The 20,207-nt window shown below is 41.8% G+C and overlaps 1 long non-coding RNA gene across 1 annotated transcript in view; it reads left to right on the forward strand.

Annotated features, from left to right (window-relative positions):
* The first annotated feature begins 2,517 nt into the window (after window positions 1–2,517).
* The window catches only part of LOC149126013 (uncharacterized), a 53,271-nt gene continuing 35,581 nt past the window's right edge, over window positions 2,518–20,207 (forward strand). The window contains exons 1-2 of the long non-coding RNA XR_016235198.1: window positions 2,518–2,612; window positions 10,297–10,370. This is a non-coding gene — a long non-coding RNA (uncharacterized LOC149126013). The remainder of the gene's footprint in view (window positions 2,613–10,296; window positions 10,371–20,207) is intronic.

Below are 20,207 nucleotides of genomic sequence, written 5' to 3' on the forward strand. Positions count from 1 at the left end.
GAGCCAGGTGCTTCTCCTGGTCTCCCATGGGGTGCAGGGCCCAAGGACCTGGGCCATCCTCCACTGCACTCCCTGGCCACAGCAGAGAGCTGGCCTGGAAGAGGGGCAACCGGGACAGAATCCGGTGCCCCGACCGGGACTAGAACCCGGTGTGCTGGCGCCGAAAGGTGGAGGATTAGCCTAGTAAGCCGTGGTGCCGGCCCATAATAACATTAATACCAAAAATATTGTATATATAATGATTGGGTTTATCAATTTACAACAGCTTTTCGTATTTCATCTATGATTTTTATTAATCCCTTGTGTTCCTAAATATGTCTGAGAATACACATTAAGGAATTTTTAGTTTTCTGTTATATCTTGAAATAAATTTAGTTCACAAAGGCACATTTGCTCAGATTTTTAGATGCGTTGTCTCTTGCTTTCTCAACACAGAATACTATCCTCAGCAGACTGAATTACTATACACAGTTTAGAAAGTCTAAGTTGTCTAATATTACAATTGAGATAAATGCTACCATAACTTACGCATCTTTGGTCAAAACTGATCAGCAAGGTGAAGACGTTTTCCGGAGTTCTTGGTCTCGGGGTGTGTGTGTGTGTGTGTGTGTGTGTGCATTTCTGTATTGTCATTTGGGGTTCTAGTTGACCTCGGGAAGCAGATAGCAAGCCACACGAAAGGCCCTCTCTCAACATGAGTGTTCTGCCAGGCAGTTCTCAGCTGCTCTGTGTGAGGGCCCTTTGCTGCCTGAGCCTGAATGAAACAGCTGGTAGACCTTCAGGGCAGAGCCGCTAGTGCACCCTCCTTTCCACAATGAGAGACTACACTGTGAGCTGCAGATCCGTTGGATGGCTGCTGTAAGATGGGAAGTTCACCACTGTGGAAAACTTTGCATGTTTCCTTGCCTTTTGTTTTGGCAGAAACCGGAAATTAAGTAGGCCACCATTTTCCTGCCTTAAATCTGCTTCCACACAAGAGCCAAGTTTAGTAGTGGCCCCACTTGACTTAGAATTCTTAGAGAGAATGGGTATTGAGGCAGGAAGACCCAGGAGATCTATGTCAGTTGCTGAAATATTTAAACATGTGGTGATTGCTCCACCTCTGACCTTCACACGGTCCAGCAAACAAAAGGTTCCTGCATGATAAGGGTCTTTTTTTTTTCTTTGACAGGCAGAGTGGACAGTGAGAGAGAGAGAGACAGAGAGAAAGGTCTTCCTTTGCTGTTGGTTCACCCTCCAATGGCCGCTGCAGCCGGCGCACCGCGCTGATCCGATGGCAGGAGCCAGGTGCTTCTCCTGGTCTCCCATGGGCTGCAGGGCCCAAGCACTTGGGCCATCCTCCACTGTACTCCCTGGCCACAGCAGAGAGCTGGCCTGGAAGAGGGGCAACCGGGACAGAATCCAGCGCCCCGACCGGGACTAGAACCCGGTGTGCCGGCGCCGCTAGGCGGAGGATTAGCCTAGTGAGCTGTGGCGCAGGCGATAAGGGTCTTCAAGACGTACCTGTTTTGATTGGCATCTAAGTCTTACAAATTGTTAATACTTTACTATTACCTCTGTTTGAGGACCAGGGATATAAAGGGCTAGAAGGAATTACTTTTAAGCTCCTTTTGCCACATATACTGACACGCACACAGACACACACGTTCACCTATAGAAATTAATGTGGAACACGTAAGGGTGCAGGATTTACTGTGCACGATGTATATCTAGGGCTATCTTGTGACCAGCATCTGTGGTTGTGAAGGAGAAGAGAGAGATTGGGCAGAGAGGAGTTCAGGTGCACTGTAAGTGAGCAGAGCCTTGCTTGACCCCACAGGAGCTCAGAAGCTAAGTGACCTATCACGGGTGCTCCTCATTGGGATAAAACAGTTTAGCATTCATAGCCCCCAGTGTGAGTTCACTGGAGTATGCTGACAGTGGAAGGGCAGGATTTGGGGCCAGGTCGCCCTCTGCAGCTGAGGTCCTCCCCACATTTCTGGCAGCTGAAAGGCCTCTGAAGCAAGGACTCCCATCGGCAAAGGCAGCAGCCAGTCCTGCTCTACACAGAACTGGGTGGTGCATCTCCATATCCCTCACAGGTAAACCCATGGTTTGACCACATAATTCAAAGAGGTTAATGGGCTCTAGAATGATTTTGTGTTTAAAAAATGGACATAAATCAAACTGTGAAAGTACAGTATGTTTTGTTCTAGTATACACACAATGTTTTCAGTTTGAACTTCCAACCATATTAGATATTAATGTGTGAGATTAAATATCTTTCCATAATCCAAAAATTTACATTCAGTTTCACCTTTTCTCATTTGACCTCATTTCCCCCTCTATTCTTCTTTTTCTCCGTTTTTGTTATAAAATTCGTTCTTCCAAACTAAATAATTAAACTGTAGGGAGAGTAGTAATGCCAGGCTCAGATACATTTAGAATATAAAGAGAGTGGCACTCCAGCATTTGGAACCCGACCCCTTGACTCCTTTGGTGTTCAGCCATATCACTTACCCTGCTCTTATTTTCTTGAAGTTTCTTTGCAGACCAGAGTCAAATCTGGACAATCCTGGGCATTACTGTCTGTCTGAAGCTGCCTAAATTAGAAAACGGAGCCTGAGATAAAAGTAAGTATGATACCTATTAGTTCTTTTATCTGTAATACCAGAGAATCAGGAAGAGGGAGAAGGTGATGGTTAATTTTGTGCATCAGTGTGATGGAGCTGACCAAACATGTCTGTACTGTAGGAAAATATTAGCATTTGAATTGGATTTTCTTGTTCCTTGCAGTCTCCTAGTTTTTGCAGTTTAGTTTGCCCCAGGGGCATTCATTTTTCCACAACCATAGAACCTTGTGTAGCCACCCCCCCCCACCCACGTCCTCTGGAAACATCAGTTTCCTCTCCCCAAAGCATGAGCCTCCTCAGAATGTCTACACAGTGAACAAACCAGAGTCTCCAGAGGTCTAGCGATATTAGGATGAAAGCCCTGTGCAGTGCTGCCTTCATTTCTGACGTCACCGAGAAAGCCGCAGTTGTCAGGGAGTGAGACTAAGGACAGGCCTGGGAATGCATGCATGGGCAAGCGGCAGCAGTTTAGCAGGCTGGCAGAGGGGCTGCCCTACCCACCCACGGACACAGAAGAAGCTGGAGCTGCCTGGCTGAGCCTGAGCCTGAGCCTGGGCACTCAGCAAAGCAAATCGGCAATTTGTGCCAACTAAATTTACTAGACACTGTTTGATCCAAATTGTGTCTGTATAAATAAAAACAACAATCTTCGATTATTGACAGTCAAAATTCAGGGTAAGAATTGACCTTACAAATCATGATGGCATATTTCCATCATATTTATTAGGAAACAAGTTTGAAGTGATTTCCTCCAAGAAACAGAGACCATCTGAGTGCAAAGAGTGGGACCCAGAGCTACATATGGGCTCATAAGCCAAAGATGTGATTCCTCTTATCATGTGCCTCTCATATCTCATCCCAGAATCCTTACACACATAGACTGCACACAGAATCCTATGCAAATTTATATATACCTCACCAACTTCGTGAAAAACATTTAAGGAAATAAAAAATAAAAATGCAAATTATATATTGGGGAAAAAATGTTCTGACATTACAAATTGAGATTCTGCTCCTTCCCTGGAGTTTTTTGGACCACTACTTTTTCTTTTTCAGAAGAACTAGGACTTCAGAAAATTTTAGCTAACTAAATGGTAATATCAAAAGTATTAAAAGGCATTAGAATTCTTTATTTTAAAAGAGGTCACATGTGTGTATTTTTATAAGAGGAAAACCCAAGAGCTTTTGCCGTTCACCTGGTCTAGGTCAATGACAATGTCGTCTGGAGTCCTTTACTCCTGCTGTGTTATTATTGTCCTTGAACAAGTGGGCAGTGAACAGAAAACAATAGAAACCATGTATGTCAGTTGCAACTTCCCAAAACCAAACTTTAAAAGCTCATCCTTTTCCTAAATCTCATATTGGAAAAGGAAAAAGGCCACATAAGAAAAAATAATTTTATACCTCTTTGAAATGATTTTTTTAATCTTGAAAGTAAATAGATAGCTATGGTGTCTTGTTAATCACACTTCCCTTTCTTTTTTTTGAAGATATATTGGGAAACTGCTGTTTCTGGCTTAAATGTGAAGAATAGCTTTTTTTTGGTAGAAATTATCTAATTATTTAGTAAACATTGCATTTTACTCAATGTGTCATTAAAAGCTATTTTTAAAATTGTTTTCATTCTCTGATATAGACTTTGAGTTTTTTGTTCACAGTAGTTATTTGGGTTTCAGTGTGTGTTATCATCAGCCTCGCTAAAGATACAAGCCCAGTGTTTTCCCAGTAGGTATCTTAGGGAGACCCTGTGGACTGCTGAAATTTCAGTGAGTTTTTGAGAGTCTTTGGGTGGGGTGGCGGCCATTTTTATTCATTGTGTGTTCATTCTGTCCTTTATCCACTTTCTCTTTTTTGCTGTTGTGACTTTGCTTAAATGCCAGCTTTTTGTGTAATTTAGTAACCTGGCAGCTGTCTCTCTCCAGGCTCTTCATCTGCATGGAACCATGTGGGTCAGTTCTCCTTGACACTTCACCTACAAATCTTTCTTCCGAGTCCATTGTTGAGGACTAAGTTTCTGCAGCATGTGGACTTGGGGTGGGAGGTGGCTGTAGAACCAGGAGGGCATAGCGGGATTCTGTGACCATGGTGCTTTGTTTGTTAAACATTCTGCACCTTTGTGCACGCCACTGTCCCTGGGATGCGTCACTGCCCAGTGCAGGAATGCCCTGCGACTTAAAATCATTCCCCTGAGCCCAATTTGGTGAAGCTAACGTACTCACTGTGACCAGCAGAGTTGTTCCCTCATCTTTTCAGTTGTTTCCACTTTCCCAAAACAGAGGAGCAAAACATATGCAGAGTGTTTTCTAGTTTTCCAGTTGGTTGGTTGGTTTTGGCATCTGCATTGAAAGTCTGGGGTGAGGGCGTGAAACACAGCCTGAGGAGCTCTGTAAGCAAGTGTCTGCCACCCACCTGCTCTCAAGTTCTTGCTTCTTTATTTTATTTTCATCTTCTGTTTGATGAAATGGCAGTTTGCTACTGGAGACATTTCCCACCAAGTGTTTATGGGGGTCCTTAGCTTTTCCTTTATAGCTTTTTACCCTTTAGGGCATCATTGCAGTGATGAAGTTCAGTTGTTCCTGTCCATAATAATGACATGAAAGAGGTCAGTTGGGGGCTTCTACTCTTGTGCAGACATCTGCCTCCTCCCTAGGCTCACACCTCTTCAGTGACTCTCCTGGTGGAGTTATTAGTGAGACTTTTCATGACCCTGTTGTTGTTTTTTAGCTAATTTCCAGCCCTCCCTAGTACTCAGGGAGCTTCCTGGACTCTCCCAAGCTAAGGTGTGTTGATATTTTGAAACTACTGCAGATTTCTCCTATCTGCTCTCCAGTTATTTCCTTTGGTTGTGCTAGCCTATCTTGACCGGGTTTTGTTACCATTAGTTTGTTTCCCCCATTGTTTGGCTTTCTGATAGAGAACTTTCACTGTCTTGTCATGACTTCGCTATCATAAAATCTGAAGAAGATGGCTTTGTTCAACGATGAACAAAATATGAAAGTATTCATTGAAGGGCTGCTATGACTTGTGTTAATGGACAGAATAGGCTATAAAAAGGAAGGGTACATTAATTCTCCCTCAATGTTTCCTTCTTGTTGCATTTTTCCCATTTCTTTGATTTATTTTTCTCACAGGAGTCTGTCTTCTCTCTCATTCTCGCTCTGAGTAGTCACAGCTTACTCTGATAAGATTCATGGAACAGACTGGAATTTAGTGTTCTCATCACTCATGGAGAAGAAAGAACAGTAGAGTGCAGTTGGTGTCTGAAGGCAGACTAGCTCCTTCCTCTGTTCCCAGCAGTACACACACACACACACACACACACACACACTGCCATATTCCCCCAGACCAAAGTTGGAAATACTGTGGTCAGGGATTTCCTCTGTGACTGGATTTCCTCCACAGTGGGTTTTGGGTCCTCTGAAAAAGACACCAGGCAAGCCTGAGAGAGTTGATGGGCTTCAATGAAGCCAGCTGCTGCTACGGAGAAGTCTGGAAAGCAGATGGCTACTTGTGTAGAAAAGGCCTCAGCCAGGCAATCAGCCAAGGAGGCTATGCTGGCGATGCTGGCGATGCTGCCAAGACACCCTGGTGTCCTTCACAGCCATTCCACGGAGTTAAAACAGGAGACTCTGCAATGACGAGGAATTCATTCAGTCATTTTGTTCAGCTGTGAAAGTTACACTGACTTTACCAAGATGCCAAGCTGCTCATTGAGTAACATTGCTACAGCAATATCAGAATTCTAGGTTTGCATGGTGCACTTCACTGAGGATATGTCTCCTTTTAAAATACAAGGCTGTGAGCACGCGTGTACATGCACACACACACTGGTAAGACAGTATACACATACATGAGAGCAGGTGGATACATATAAGATAGTGTGTGTATGTACAGGTATTTGTGGGTATTTTCGGAAAATGCCCGGCATCATACCAAAGAATTTGATTCAATCCTATGAAAGTGACAATGGATGATGGTCATTGTAATAAAATTTATCCTATATTTGATGAATGAGTGACTATAGGAAGTAGTGATTTTATTGTAGTTTGTGCTGCTTTAAAAAATTAAAATTACTATTAATTTTCAACCAATCAAGGAATAGCTAGCCTAAACAGAAAATATAGTATCTAGAAATTATTATCCCCAAGAAAAAATTAGACAATTAGACTGAATTTATATAAGAGCTATCCCAGAGCCAGTTAATAAATGATGATAGTTGTTAGGATTCTAAAGGCTTTTCATTTTAAATATTGTTTCTGTATAATATCAACTTCTAAAAATATATTAAAACAGTTGACACAGTATAAAATAGTTTTTTAATAAATTATGTAAGTATTTAATAAAAACCGAAAAAGAGAATGAGATTTATAAGCGCTAAGGAGTAACTGGAGGTAGGAGTTATCCAGAAAATCCTGCACAAAGGAAATCTACAGCAGCTGAGCACAAACACACCTCTGAGTTTCCTGCAAGTGAAGGAAGGAAGAAAAACATAATGCGATAACACAGCTAAATTCTAAGGACTCATACTGACTCCTCAGGTAAGAAATGCACGCCCCACCATTTATCAGTCAATCAGAAATGCATCTTGGGGTGTTCTCAGAAGAAGGACAGCCTACTCCCAGTGTGTCAGGAGCCCATCCAGTTTAAACCCACAATTGTCCACATAAAAGGTTCACAGTCAAAAATGTTTCTATTTGGAACGTAAATTATCTGGTCATCCTCCACAACAATAGAAAAGATACTTCATCACAGGAACAGTCCCAGGTTTAGTGAGGCTTAAACCTTCTGTTATCTCAAGTCTTCTTTACATAAAATTAGGAAAATGTTTTATTTAAAATTTTTTAAAAAATCACAAAAATGAGAACTTTTTCATGTCGGCTAATTGACAGCTTCCAGTAACTCAGCAGTTTTTGTTTGTTTTATATTTCTTAGCTGTGTTCTCTAGGGATACCTTTTGCTAGGACTACATTTTCATTATATTATTTATGGAGAAATAGTATGGTGAATGGAACTTTTTTATTACTGATTGTTTGAAGAAGTTCAAACTTTGAACTTCACAAGTTGTAATGGCATGTAAATGTTTAGGATGGTTGTCAAATATGGAAGTTATATGATTTCAGGGAATTTTTATCTCAAGCTTTCTTAGACTTTGTAAAGTATTCAAATATTCTTCAGACAGTATGTTATTATTGCTTTGGTTGCAATGCTGTATGAGTTTTTTTTTATCTTTGAGAATGTCAGTAATTCATGTGAAACAGAATCACCAATAATGATAAATATGTTCTCAGTGGATTCATCTGACCTGTTCCTCTTCATTAATTGAATTATCAAACATTATCATTACTCCCATGAGAAATTTCCCTTTCTTCTTCACACTTATTGCCTTAAGTGTGATCTACTTGGTGTTTTGTCTGCAGTTTCCAGGCTTCATCAAGAGCAGAGCCATCGGATATGCAGATAAGATCTGTAACACTGGGATGAGTAAAACATGCAACTTCACACACAACTTACTGTTTTTTTTTAATGATTTATTTATTTATTTGAAAGTCAGAGTTACACAGAGAGAGGAGAGGTAGAGAGAAAGAGAGGTCTTCCACCTGATGGTTCACTCCCCAGATGGCCGCAACGGCCGGAGCTGTGCCGATCCAAAACCAGGAGCCAGGAGCTTCCTCCAGGTCTCCCGCTTGGTTGCAGGGGCCCAAGGACTTGGGCCATCTTCTACTGCTTTCTCAGGTCATAACAGAGAGCTGGATGGGAAGTGGAACAGCCGGGTCACGAACCAGCGCCCATATGGGATGCCGGCGCTTCAGGCCAGGGCGTTAACCCACTGCGCCACAGCACCGGTCCCACAACTTACTGTTTGTAGAACTTTTACGTTACAGTTTTTGTCCTATGAAGACAGAAATTCTGATATATCTATTTTTCTCTATTCCTTTAAGATTTATTAATTATTATTTGAGAGGCAGAGTTATAAGCAGAGAGAGGGAGAGACAGAAGTCTTCCAGCTGCTGGTTCGCTCCCCAGATGGCTACAATAGCTGAAGCTGCACCAATTGAAGCCAGGAGCCAGGAGCTTCCTCCAGGTCTCCCGCGTGGGTGCAGGGGCCAAAGGACTGGTGCCATCCTCCACTGCTTTCCCAGGCCTTCAATAGAGAGCTGGATCTTTATTTTATTTTTTATTTTTTTTTATTATTATTTTCTTTTTATTTTTTGACAGGCAGAGTGGACAGTGAGAGAGAGAGACAGAGAGAAAGGTCTTCCTTTGCCGCTGGTTCAACCTCCAATGGCCGCCGCGGCCGGCGCACTGCGGCCGGCGCACCGCGCTGATCCGATGGCAGGAGCCAGGAGCCAGGTACTTATCCTGGTCTCCCATGGGGTGCAGGGCCCAAGCACCTGGGCCATCCTCCACTGCACTCCCTGGCCACAGCAGAGAGCTGGCCTGGAAGAGGGGCAACCGGGACAGAATCCGGCGCCCCTACCGGGACTAGAACCCGGTGTGCCGGCGCCGCTAGGCGGAGGATTAGCCTAGTGAGCCGCGGCGCCGGCTAGAGAGCTGGATCTTAAGTGGAGCGGCAGGGACTCAAATTGGCGCCCATTTGGGATGCAGGCGCCACAGTGCCCACCCCAGTTTTTCTCTATTCCAATCCTAAGAAAAAGAAAAAAAAAAATGTCTGGTAGTTGTTCAGATTGTTTTTGCCACGTTGCTAAGTGTATTCCTGGCAGGCAGAACTTCCTCTGTTTGCTTGACGTTAAGGGAACAGAAACCTCTGGGAACAATTTTACATGTTTCAAAGTTAGAATTGTTTTTGAAGGATCAGCTCTAGCTCTCTATGTTCAAATCCTGTTTCTTTGCCATTACCCTTCCATTCTTCCATTGCTGGCCGTGTGTTGATCTCAGTGGAGTTGGCCTATTAGTGCCAATATGACGAAGAATATCAGAATTTTCTACTCATGTAATGGCCAGCACACACTATAAATCATTAAGTTAAAAATAAATGTCTCGCCAACCTGAATTCCTTTTAGATAGCTAAAATACATAGGGCCCTGTTGATGTCATCAGGCAAGTGAATGTATCAAAGGAGAGTGTGAAATAGACACAGAGAGTGGCTTTACAGAATGTTAACAAACTATTTCCTGCAAATATAAAAAAATTTTCAACTTTATGAACCCTTTGCTTGGGGCCCTTTCAAGGACTAGCAAGGCACCTGTGGAACGGGGAGGCCATGATGATTATCTTCATGATAAACCTGACTCTGAAGATGGCATACAGAGGGGCTTCTCGTATTGCAAACCTGAGTGATGTTCCAGGGCCGCAACCCATGAGCACAGCAAATCCAAGGGCACATAGGCTTGTGATACAGCTTCTTAGTGACTGTGGAGGATAAAGCTTAGAGGACCTAGCTACATAAATGTCTACAATATCATTATTTAAAATCCACACTTTCAGGAAAACATTTTTAATGAAGTAATCCAAAGTAGGGATATAGGCAAGAAAGTAATTCTGTATTTCCAATCAGAAAGATATATATACACATGGATATGTCACAGGCAAAATATTCAGATTTTTACTGTTAACGCTGCTTTCTGCTAGGGTGACCTTGGTATTTTCCAGCCTGCTCCCCAGAATATGATGTAGAAGTTAGCAAGTTAATCTATTTATATACCAAAAAATATGTCTTTTACAGGAATTACATGAAGTTCTGTTTGAAGTTGTGAATGGTGCCAGCGCCACACCTGTCTGCAGTAAGAACTATACAAGGTAAGTTTCACATGTGCTTATGAAAAATAGCTTACTATGCAAAAGGATGTGGCAGTGGCAATGTTGAAAAATGTTTGCACAGGGAGAAATTATTTGCAGTGGGTCTTGAAGAAGTGATTGTCTTAAAGGAAAGATGCTGAGGGTAAGAGAAAAAAAAATTGTCCAAAATTATGAAGGTGAGGCATGATTCCTTAAAATGAAACAATACTCTTCTCGAAAACAATTACACCATCTCTATTCAAAATGAGTTTTGAGATTCTTATCATAGCCAATTATTCCCATTGGACCAAGTATTGTCTCAGAATGGCTTCCTTATGGGAAGGTTTACATCTTCTCTGGGAAAACAAAGGAGCTGAGAGAGGGGAAGGCTTGTCTTCACTGCCCTGCTCACTCTGGCGTGGGGTGGAGTCCTCTACTGAGGGCAGACCAAGTACAGACAGAAGGGGCCTGTGGACAGAGAAAGGGGCCTCTCCTTGAGCAATCCCAGAGGGAGATGGTCCTTTGCTTTTCTGCTTGGGAAACACGAGGTGGGGGCCTGCTCAAGGCTTTTACCTTCTCAGTCTTCAGTCTTTGGCATGATTTTCAGGGCTTGGACCAGGTGTCTTGGGCAATGTTTTCTTCCATCCTACTGGAAAGCCTATTGGTTCATCCCCTTATTCACTCTATTCCTTTTTTCTTCTTCTTCTTTTTTTTTTTTTTTTTTTTTTTTTTTTTGATAGGCAGAATGGACAGTGAGAGAAAGAGACAGAGAGATTCCTTTTTGCCGTTGGTTCACCCTCCAATGGCCACCGCGGCAACCGGGACAGAATCCTACGCCCAACCAGGACTAGAACCCGGGGTGCCAGCACCGCAGGTGGAGGATTACCCTAGTGAGCCGTGGAGCCGGCCCTATTCACTGTGTTCTGAACTGTGATAGTATACTGCATTTAATTATGCATAACTTTTCTAGTATTCTTCTTTACCTTCATCTCAGGCAACTAGCAAACTATTTGTATGACTAACACAAGAATTTTTACTTCATAATTTTCATGAACACATTTGTCTCCAGCCCTAAAGAAGTAGAGAAGAGTTATTACAAAATATTGTAGGCACCTAAAATATTGTGGTTGTGATGATTATCTTCTCAAACTAGCTCTATAACACTTATTTTTGCATCATTTACAATCAGATGAAAGGCTAGTATTCACTTTTATAGTGAAGAATGTAGCATTACATTTCAGCATTAGTGTCATTTTTATATAACATAGGTATGCTTCTTGCTCATATCTGATACAATTTTTAAAACACATTCCATAATGAATTTTCAGAACCAGTAAGAATGTGTGCTTCATTACTTGAACTAAAAAAATCATAATGCTTTCCTCACCTAGCCAAAGTCCCAATTTCAACAAACATTAACAAACTTCTCTTGAACATCTAAATAACATAATATAAACAGTTGAAAATACCACCAATAATTGGTATTTCATCTATCTAGCTTGTTAATGGTGTGTGTTAATTTATATGTTCCTAAACTTATATTTATGAAATGCATGAAGTTTGTATTCCTTAAATAAAAGGTATTTTAGGGAAAAATGTGAGGATGACATACAGAATCAGTTATATATTATATTTTATTTCTACATTGCAATACCATGTATAGGAATATAAATAAAATTGAAAAAATGATAAAGAATAAAATACAAATAGCACTTAAAATAAAATATAAAAATAAAGTCATTATGACTAGTCTATCATTTAGAATATGACTTATTATAACAATATTTTGGCTTGATTTATAAATTTTACAGTCATAGCAAACATTTGAATAAAGATTATTTGAATTGGATCCTGCATTGTGACACAGCTGGTTAAGCCTCAGGTTGCAGCACCAGCATCCCATGTGGGTAGGTCAGTTCAATTCCTGGCTGCTTCATTTCCCATCCAGCTCCCTGCTGCTGCACCTGGGAAAAGCCACGGATTATGGCCTAAGTGTTTGGGATTCTAGCAACCATGTGGGAGACAAGGTAGGAGTTCCTGGCTCTTGACTTGTGCTTGGCCCTGTCTTGACTCTTGCAGCCATTTGGGGGGTGAACCAGTAGATGGGAAATCTTGCTCTCTTCCCCCTCAGTATGTCACTCTGCCTTTCAAATAAATAAATAAATATTTTGAGGAAAAAGGATATTTGGGTTATAAAAACAATATTTTTGTAAAATTTTGATCAAAAGGAGTGATCTTAGTGCCAGATTTTTTCCAACATAATATTTCAGCAAGCATTTCTAAATCTGTTATGACTGAATACAACATGGCTAATGGCTTCAATTCATAACTACAAACTTTTTTTAATTTTTCATAAACCATCAGTCAAAGATAATGGCACTAACAATAGTTTTCACTTACTATTAAAAAGTAACCAGAAGGTCCTTTCAACACATTCTAATTTCTGCAGTCTACAAAAAAAGTGCTTAAAATTGTACCAATTATATTTTTAATTAAAAATAAACCATTTCCTTAAAGAAGTAACATGTCTTCTAAAAAAGAAATACAAGAAAAGACTACCAGCGCTATATCTATGACAACAAAAAAAAAATCAGGTCATACTTTTTGCATCTTTTTATAAAGCCAAGATTTTCTAAAATTTTCTAAACTATGGTTAGATTTTCTTTTTTAAGGAGATTTAGAATTAGAAATGATGCTGCCATGCTGTCATACAAAACCTTGGAATGCATTTGGCTTGCACTGGTTTTCCCAGAAGCTAAAAAGAAATTAATGCTTCTGTGTGCTTCAAAACATCATTACTTCAAACCTTGTTAATCTGTAATTTATTATCATTCCAACCAGTACTTGACTCCCTTAAAATATTTATTAACATATAATTTATATAAGGAAAATGCAGTAATGATATTTTGAAGTTTGTTGAATTTGTTTTTTTATAAACACAACACATGATTTAATGAGCACCTACATCAGGAAGTGAGAACAGAGCCACCTCCTGGGAACACTGCCCCCGGGACCACTTCCAGGTAACTGCAGCCCTGCCTCCAGCAGCCTTCCTAACGCTGTGCATGGTGTTCATAACTGCATGGGTCAAATCACGCTGTGTGCAGCCATTGCTCTGTGTGGATTCTTTCGGTAAGGATGTTTGTGAGTCTGATCTGTGGCATTTCATTGTGTGAGTACAAGTCTCCTGTTGATGGGCATTTGAGTAGCTTCTGGGTAGAGCTTATAAATCTGGTTGCTGTAAGCATCGTGTACATCTTTAGTGAACATACAAATGCACACATGTATCTGTTGGGACAGAAATCGCTGAGTCAAAGTTGTGCACATGTTTGTGTTTGGCAGATAATGCCAAGCAATTTTCCAGGCTGTTTTCTAAAGTAATGTTAGGAATTTACACTTCCCATCAAGGGAAGAGACTTCTGATCTTGTCGCATCATTACCCACATTTGGTACTGTCTGTCTTTTCTCATTTCAGTCACTCTTGTGAGAAAAACTTGCCTCTTTAAAACATTTTTCTAGAGAAATTAATACTGAAAGTAATGATTAATGCTCACATTGTCAACATTTCCTTCTAGAACTGTGACTATCTCAGTATTTGAGAACGCTCCATGTTCATCATTTAGTGATTAGCAAATGCTGGTTTTGGGGTGGGCATTTAACCTAGCAGTTACTACTCTGGTTAAGACATCCGCATCCCATGTCAGGAGTTCGATACTTGGTTCCAGCTCCTGACTCCAGCTTCCTACTAGCTGGTCCTTGGAGGCAGGGATGAAGGTTCAATTAGTGGGACTCCTGCTTCCCTTCTGGGAAATTGAGGTTGAATTCTTGGTTCTTGAGTTGGACCTGCCCAGTTCTGGTCACTGTGGGTATCTGGGGAGTGAATCAGTGGGTGGAAGATCTCTTTCTCCTCTTTCTCCCTGTGTGTGTGTGTACATGCACGCATGCCTCTTAAATAAACAAATAAATAAACATTTGTTGTGTATAATACAATTCTTCATTCCCTTTTTATTATTTTTGATTCAAAGTATTCAGTGTTTAGAAGCAACTCTAGACTTTCCTGTTTTTTTTTTTTTAAGGTGTATTCATTTAATTTGGAAGAGAGAATGTGAGAGAGGAGAGAGAGAGAGAGAAAGAGAGAGAATCTTCCATCTACTGCTTCACTCCCCAAATGGCCACAAGATCCAGGGCTGGGCTAGGCTGGAACCAGGAGCCTGGAACTCTGTCCAGGTCTCCCATTTGGGTATCAGGGGCCTAAGGACATGGATCATCTTCCACTGCTTTCCCAAGCACATTAGCAGAGAGTTGGATCTGGAGTTGAGCAGTCAGGGCACTCATATGGGATGCCAGTATCGCAGATAGTGGCTTAACTCACTGTACTACAACACCAGCCTCAATTCTAGAATTTTTTATATTTCGAGAACAGTGATCTGAAACTCCTCCATAGGAATACATTAAACTCTTAGTGCCTTACCTACCCAGGATTCTTTGCTTCACAACCATAGTCAATACTTACTATTTAAAAATGCAATAAATTAGGCCGGTACTGTGGCTCCCTAGGCTGATCCTCTGCCTGCGGCGCAAGCACCCTGGGGTTCTAGTCCCGGTTGGGATGCTAGATTCTGTCCTGGTTGCTCCTCTTCCAGTCCAGCTCTCTGCTGTGGCCCGGGAAGGCAGTGGAGGATGGCCCAAGTGCTTGGGCCCTGCACCTCCATGGGAGACCAGGAGGAAGCACCTGGCTCTTGGCTTTGGATCGGCGCAGCGCGCCGGCCATAGCAGCCATTTGGGGAGTGAATAAACAAAAAGAAGACCTTTCTCTCTGTCTCTCTCACTGTCTAACTCTGTCAAAAAAAAATTGTAGTACATTTAGGAAAAAGTAAAAAATAGTTGTCTTTCCAATAGATACCTTGTCATACCGTATAAATAGAATGACCATAAATTTCAAGTTACCTGGAATAATAGTCCAACTAGTTTATACCTCTTGTCCTGGCCAAATGCCATCCTAGTTGGAATGGAACACACACGAACACTTTATGCGTCAGGAAAATGAGCCTGACTCCCAGGATTCTGCTTAGTTTAAATGCGAAGCCGTTCCTGTCCTTGAGTGACTTACATCTCTGTTGTCCAGTTGAGGTCATCTAGCTCAGCTCCTGTCTGAGGAAATAACCTGGTACAAGTTAGCATTATTTGGGGGATGAAAATATGTTCCCACTGACTTTTGATTTTGATTTCAAAGGTGAGCCTGTGAAATAAACTTGATCTTTCACACCTGTCCTTTCTGCTGTTCTGAGACCTAAGCAGCACTTTGCTGTTTGTGGATGGATTCATGATTGCCTTGCTATGACCCTTATTTCCAAACATGAATTCATTAGCGGAACACCTTTCCCTCAATGTTACTGACAAATATGTTTCATTTCGTTGGTTTGTTTCTTTTATTTGTTAAACTCCCTCACAGAGTAGTGTGTGTTTTAAAAAGGTGTCTTTATCAACATTTAAATGCACTTTTAAGAGAACTGACAACACCTTTGTAATGTTCTGAGCCAGCGCAGTCCAGCATAACCTAGGATAACCTGGACACGACACAAGTGTAAGTTCTGCTGTTGCCTTTGCCCATTATAGGACGCAGTTCTATCCTGTTGGTGCCTTGGCTCTATGTGGGTTGTATAACAGTATGAGGAATTTGCCCTGAATCGTTCTGGATGTTTTAATAATAATAAAACAGGTAAAGTGACCTTGCAACAAAAGTCATGGAAGGTGTATTTCAAAAGTTGACTCAAAATTCACTTTCTCCTAAGAAATATGAGTTCAGTGTACACGAAGCCAACTTATTCTTATTTACCTTCATTAAAATGAGTGTAAAATATGATCTTGGTGGACATTCTTGCTTCCATGTCAGAAGGTTTGTTGCATTCTTTGGTAGTCATCCAATTACTGTGTGTCAACAAACAGTATCTCAGGATCCTCCCTTTTCTGCCATTTCAGCAACTATAGAGATATGCTTTCAGGCCCACCTGCTCTTAGCGAAAGTCATATTGTACCTGTGCTTGACCATAACATGGACTCATTCTGCTAGACTCTCCAGATGGAGGGTGATGCTCACCTTTGACTTGGTGAGATGTCAGTGACAAGCAGCTGGAGAAATGAGCAGTGAAAATAACAGGGAGGGTTATCATTAACAAGAATACTATCCGTTCTCAAGTAAGTGCTGACAAAATTAAAACTTCTACAGACTGAGCAGTGCTTGGAGCACCTTGAATAAGATTTCCTGAACAGTCTGGATTCAGCCTGCACTAGGGGTGAATATGCCAGTTTATTGTTCTTTCTATAGTACATTTTTCCTTTAGGTGGCATGATGTTTAGTGAATGATTGAGTTGATTTTGAATCTCTGTGAGTTTGGATACATTGTTATCCCACTAAGTCTCACCACTTTTATATATAATATGGAGACAATAATAATAGCAATCATAATATTATGCAGATCTATTGAAATGATGTATGTAAAGTACTTAACACAGTGTGTAGCACATGGCTAATGTTCCATAAATGGCAGTTATAAATGATTCTGTTCAGTCTATGTTCCTGCTAAGGAAAAAAAAATCAAATTTCCAAAACAAAACAAAAATCCTGGGAAATCAAGAAATTTCTCTAGAAATACTGGTTTTCTTATTTTGACTGCTTTTTGAGGACAAAAGAATTATCAATTGCAATGAATTGAACTACAGCTTGGGGACACACTAAACAAATATACATAGGTACATATACAAACTTTGGTACATAGGTGTTGTGGGTGTGGTTCTTCCTGATCTCTCTCCCTCCTGGGAGGCTATGTAAGACTGGCAGGACTGAAGGTCTTATTGAGATCTCTGTTTCTCATTCACACATTTGATAATCCTTTTCTCTCTGCTCACTATGGGTTTCTGATTTCAGGTTCTGAATGTATTAGCTGCTAGACTGTGATTCAGCAAGACATCCGTGTTTAATCTTTTGTTTTCCTCTCATAAAATGGGGCAAAGGGGCTGGTGTTGTTGCAAAGCAGGTTAAACCGCTGCTTGTGATGCTGGCATCCCATGTAGGTGCCAGTTCAAATCCTGTGCTGGTTCCAATCCCAGCTGCTCCACTTTCAATCTTGCTCCTTGCTGACATGCCTGGGAAAGCAGCAGAAAATGGCCCAAATCCTTGGGTCCCTGGACACTCATGGGAGACCTGAATGGAGTCCCTGGCTCGTGGCTTAGGCCTGGCCCCAGCCCTGCGGATTGCAGCCATTTGCCTAATGAGCCAGCAGATAAGAGATCTCTTTATTTCTCTATGAGTCTGTGTCTCCGTCTCTCTGTAACCTGCCTTTCAAATAAATGAATCTGTTTTTTAAATGAGAGTAAAAGTAGTGCACAACTTTCTGAAACTGTTGTGAAAAATAAATAAGGCAATGCTTAACATATTGCAAAGAGTGAGTAAAACTCAGCGAACAGCCTGTTGTTTGACAGTCTCCAGCTCTGGGATAGGTTTACCATTAACCCCAGTTTGCTTTCTGTGGCTATGGGATTGCTTAAGTTTCAGATTGAGGTCATTATTTTTATTAACTCTTTTCCATCAAGTACTGGAGTTTTAGGAAGCTTTCGTGCTTCTCAGATGCCTCCTGCATCTGTTAATTAGTGGGAGTGTTAATTAGCTCTCCGTAGTTTTTCTCCCAGCTCTCTGCGCCCTCTGATCTGTGCTGTATCTCTTTCTAAACTGTGCTGCCAGGGTGGGAGACTTTTTTTTTTCTGTTCAGGTCTAACTTTCAGTAGGAAATAGTTTCTTCCCTGTCAGGTAGGACCTCAAAATGATGCCATGGCTATACCGAAATCCTGGATTGAGTTGCTTCCTACAGCTGCAGTTTTGAAGAGCCATTAAGTCTCTAGGGGCTACAGCCACTGAGGAATTTGCCATCTTTCCAAACCCATCACTGGAAGGGCATCACATGGATGGCGTCTGTATTGATGTAACAGAGCAGCTTCAGTAACAATAGATAATAGCATATATGATTTCAGAACGCCTTCTGGATTCCAAGTTTATAAGGTTCGTTTATTCATGCTACTCATTCAACACCTGTTTCTTTAGCACCTTCTATGTGCTAAGATGATTTTAGGTATTAAGGATTCAGCAGGGAAAAGAGATGGACTGTGCTTAGCTATGGAATTATTTTAAAGGGTTTATTTGTTTGAAGGGCAGAGTGACAGAAAGAGACACAGAAAGGTGGGGGTGTGGTTCTTCCATCTGAAGTCCACTCATCAAATGGCCACAACAGCCAACAATGTAAGAATCCATCTGGGTCTCCTACATGAGGGGCAAGGACCCGAGTACTTGGTCATCCTCTGCTGCTTCCCTAGGCACATCAGCAGGGAACTTGGTCAGAAATGGAGCAGCTGAGATTTGAACTGGCGGCAAGCAAAGGCTTAGCCCAATGTGTCACAGTGTTGGCCCCAAGAAGGGTTATTCTTTGTTCAGATTTATTTATTTATTTGAAAGGCAGAGTTACAGAGAGACAGAGGCAGAGAGAGTGAAAGAGATCTTTCATCTGCAGGCTCACCCCCCCAACGGTTGCAACAGCCAGAGATGGGCCAATCTGAAGTCAGGAGCCAGGAGCTTCTCCTGGGTTTCCCACGTGGGTGCAGGGGCCCAAGGACTTGGGCCATCTTCCACTGTTTTCCCAGGCCATAGCAGGGAGCTGGATTGGAAGTGGAGCAGCCAGGACTTGAACCAGCGCCCACATGGGATGCTGACAATGCAAGTGGCAGCCTTACCAGCTACACCACAGTGCCAGCCCTATGAGGTTTAATTTTTATACTGGCCATGAAGTTACATTTGAATTGCCAGTGATATTTGGAGAAAGAACATTTCAGGCAGGGGAAAAAGCATTTACAAGGACATAGAGGCAAAAATGCATCTACATCTTCACATGGCTGCTGGCTAAGTGAAAAGAAATGGGACAGTTCAAAGAAACATTCACTGATGAGAACAAAATGGATCACTCTAGGCCACTGTAAGGACTTTGGCTTTTACTTTGGGTTACTTACCAACTCTATTGATTTCTGTAACATGGAAAGAATGAGTGTACTTCAGGTAAGGCTGTCCAGATACGTCAGGATTGGGACACATTGTTGAGCGTGGCCATTATAGGGACTTGTGGTGGTCACATTAGTAGGCAAAATAAGTATTCACCCAAGTGAAGAAATGAATGTCAAATAACGGCTCTTTAGATTATATTCGTAAACTTTACACCAGTTATCGTAATTTCTGAGAGTTCATCCACTTTTTTAAAAAAAACCTCATTTTTTTGTCTTCAAATTACTGTCATTAAATGTGGATATGGTTGGCTGGCGCCACTGTTCACTTGGCTAATCCTCCACCTGGGGCGCTGGCATCCCGGGTTCTAGTCCCCGTTGGGGCGCCAAATTCTGTCCTGGTTGCTCCTTTTCCAGTCCAGCTCTCTGCTGTGGCCGGGGAAGGCAGTGGAGGATGGCCCAAGTCTTTGGGTCCCTGCATCCACGTGGGAAACCCAGGAGAAGCTCCTGGCTCCTGGCTTTGGATTGGCCCATCTCTGGCTGTTGCAGTCATTTGGGGAGTGAGCCAGCAGATGAAAGATCTGGAAGCCAGGAGGAAGCACCTGGCTCCTGGCTTTGGATCTGCCCAGCACACCGGCCATAGCAGCCACTTGGGGGGTGAACCAATGGAAGGAAGACCTTTCTCTCTGTCTCTCTGTCTCTCTCACTATCTAACTCTGCCTGTCAAAAAATGTTGATATGATTGATGAGTAGTATGTTCAGCAATTATTACATCTCTGAGATAAATTATCTTTGGCAATGGGAAGTCACTTCATGATA

This window comes from Oryctolagus cuniculus, chromosome 6 (assembly GCF_051225735.1).
Source record: "Oryctolagus cuniculus isolate XC-2025 breed Fujian yellow rabbit chromosome 6, ASM5122573v1, whole genome shotgun sequence".
NCBI classification, from domain to species: domain Eukaryota; kingdom Metazoa; phylum Chordata; class Mammalia; order Lagomorpha; family Leporidae; genus Oryctolagus; species Oryctolagus cuniculus.